This window comes from Crocuta crocuta, unplaced genomic scaffold, assembly GCF_008692635.1.
Source record: "Crocuta crocuta isolate KB4526 unplaced genomic scaffold, BGI_CrCroc_1.0 scaffold36, whole genome shotgun sequence".
Classification (NCBI taxonomy): domain Eukaryota; kingdom Metazoa; phylum Chordata; class Mammalia; order Carnivora; family Hyaenidae; genus Crocuta; species Crocuta crocuta.
This window is the reverse complement of record NW_027532203.1, coordinates 18,391,541-18,394,032: the sequence shown is the minus strand read 5'-3', so window position 1 is coordinate 18,394,032 and position 2,492 is coordinate 18,391,541. Positions and strand designations below refer to the sequence as shown.

General features: G+C 47.1%; 1 long non-coding RNA gene across 1 annotated transcript; it reads right to left on the bottom strand.

Moving 5' to 3' along the window:
- Positions 1 to 1,091: 1,091 nt before the first annotated feature.
- LOC144242740 (uncharacterized) lies at positions 1,092 to 2,290 on the bottom strand. The gene is made up of 2 exons (XR_013338449.1): positions 2,102 to 2,290; positions 1,092 to 1,243 (listed from the first exon to the last, which is right to left on the bottom strand). It is a non-coding gene; the product is annotated as an uncharacterized LOC144242740 (long non-coding RNA).
- Between the last annotated feature and the right edge of the window lie 202 nt (positions 2,291 to 2,492).

Below are 2,492 nucleotides of genomic sequence, written 5' to 3'. Positions count from 1 at the left end.
CAGCACCCTCCCAGGTCTGTCTCCAAAAGTGCAGACCGCCCAGCACTAACCCAAAGCTCATTGGGGGCCCGTCAGACACTGGCCACCCAGTCAGAAAGTAGGTTCAGGATCCAAATATTGGCCTGACAATCTGATTTTTTTTAAAAAAGAAAATCCTCAGTTCCTGTTGGGTTAGAAATTCTTTTGTTCTCCCTTAGCAGGTCCAGAGCAGCGGGGCCAGAAGTGGAAGTGTTTTTAAAGTCACTCTCTTGGTCCAGACGGCGCTGCGGCTCCCCATTGCCAATAGATAGGCATTGAATGGGCGCCCGAGCCGCAGCAGCGTGCTGAGCAAAGCAGACACGGCAGAAGCTGTCCTTGGGGCTGACAATCTAGGCCTCACAGCTGGGTTTCTTCCAGCTAGCCCGTCACCATCTGCATGAGATTCACCAGGGAGGAGGTAGGGCTTGCTCAAACGCAGATTCCCAGGCCCTGCGCCGGGCCCTCCTGGTCAGACTCTCAGGGGCTGGGACTTCTGAAGCAAGTTCTCCATTAGTCTTTTGCACACTGATGTATGGGAACCAGCCCCTAAGGACAGTGAATCTAGGGACTGCCTTCTGCCCTCAACATGGATGCCCACCCCTCACTCAGCACCCCCAACTAAGAAAAAAGACCGAGAGAACTAAGGAATAAGATAAAGTCATAATGCCCCCATTGCCTGCAGAGACAGGTGAGGTCATTCATCTTGTCACACCCAATTTGTTCCAGCCGCCCTTAACATTTGCTGATTATATTTGGCCACATTCCCCCTGCTTTTTTCTTCCTCATTGCCTCTTGGTGTGCATGAAAGTAGTGTCTCTGTTTAGGAACTTAGAACTTATACGTGTCCATAAGCTCGAGCAAAGCCTTGCATGTCACCTCTATCCAGTACTCACACAGACACACAGACAGGAATCAGTGGTCCTGTGGTGATTTTACACCTGCCTGCAAGTGGGAGACAGTGACAGAAAGTTACCAAGTACATATGGCTTCAATGACATAGACATGTAATTCCTTTCTATTTTAAAGAAGTCATGGATTCCTAGGAGAAAAAAAAAAGTTACAGAGAGACCATCTGGGGGTTATAGATCAGCTTTATGAAATCATCCGGTGTCCAGACTCCTTCAAACTTGCTTCTCCACCAGCTGCATGAGGTTCACTTTCCATTTTATGGTCCTAGATGGCTGCTCTAGCTCCAGCCCTTACATCCATCTTCCAGTTAGTACAACTGATAAAGAGAAGAAAGACACATCTCTTTGCCTTAAAGAATACTTCCTGGGAGGAATGCATGAATTTCTGCTTTTAGCCCCGTAGTCAGAACTTAAGTTACACAGCCACACCTGGCTGCAAAGGAATCTGGGAAATGTAGTCACTATTCCAGGTGGCTGGATGTCCAATTAAAAGTCACATGTATCATCAAGGGAAAAGGGCGGAATGTATCATGAGGGCTGCCAGCACTCTGGAGCACCACCTTAGTCTTCCTCAATCTGAGGCACGTTTGCTATGGCGATCCTTACATTTGAGTTGATTTATGAAAGTAAAAAAGTGCCTCATGTCTAATAAGAATAAAATCAGAGAAAATGTGGACAAGATAGTAAGAGAATCAGATAATTACAAAGGGAGTGAGAGTAAAGCATAAATTTTCAGAGACAAGTATATGTAATCACTTTGGATTCGAGAGCAGTAGGGCTTGGGAGCCACCTTTGGAATCTTACATCCTCATAAGGGGAGGAGTGCTCATAGAACATTCTTTCCCTGGTTAAAAATGTCAAAGGTGTTTTCTGTTCCTCCTTTATACTCCTGTACTCAGGATCAGTGGGTGAACCACCTAAGTCTGACTTTCAACTTCACCCCAGTATTTATCTGCCCGATTTCCTGAGCCCTAGAATCTACCCCCATCCCCATTCATTTTGTGCATACATAGATTTCTCTTCCTGATCGTTCACCTCTCTGCTCAGAAACCTCCAGGTTGCCCATAGATGACCAAATATGTTCTTGTTTTCTTCACCAAGTACACACACACACACACACACACACACACACATAATTTCCATCAAATGAAACACTTGTTGTTTCCCTAATTCACCATCTGCCTTGGCTTCTTTGGGGCTCTGAATTCCATCACCACTGGCCTTCCTTATGAGGCTCTGCCTGGTTCCATCAGCTCCTGCTGGAGAGGGACATGGCGGGCTAGCTGATGGAGGAGGAGAGGCAGGTGGAGCAGGACCAGCCCACAACCTACAGGTTGGTTGTGAGAAGCAGAGCCACTCCGGATGCCTCGGGGCAGGGCGGGGGGCTGGCCAGCCCTGGGATCTGTGAGAATAAATGCTTATTGTTGTGTCACTGTGGTTTTACAGCTATTTATTATGTAATATCTTTGCAGCAAATGCTAACCGATCCACCTGACTACATACACTCTCTCCATACCTGAAGCCCTGGAGTATTTTCAGTGTGTCTTTTGGAGTATGAGTCCCTCC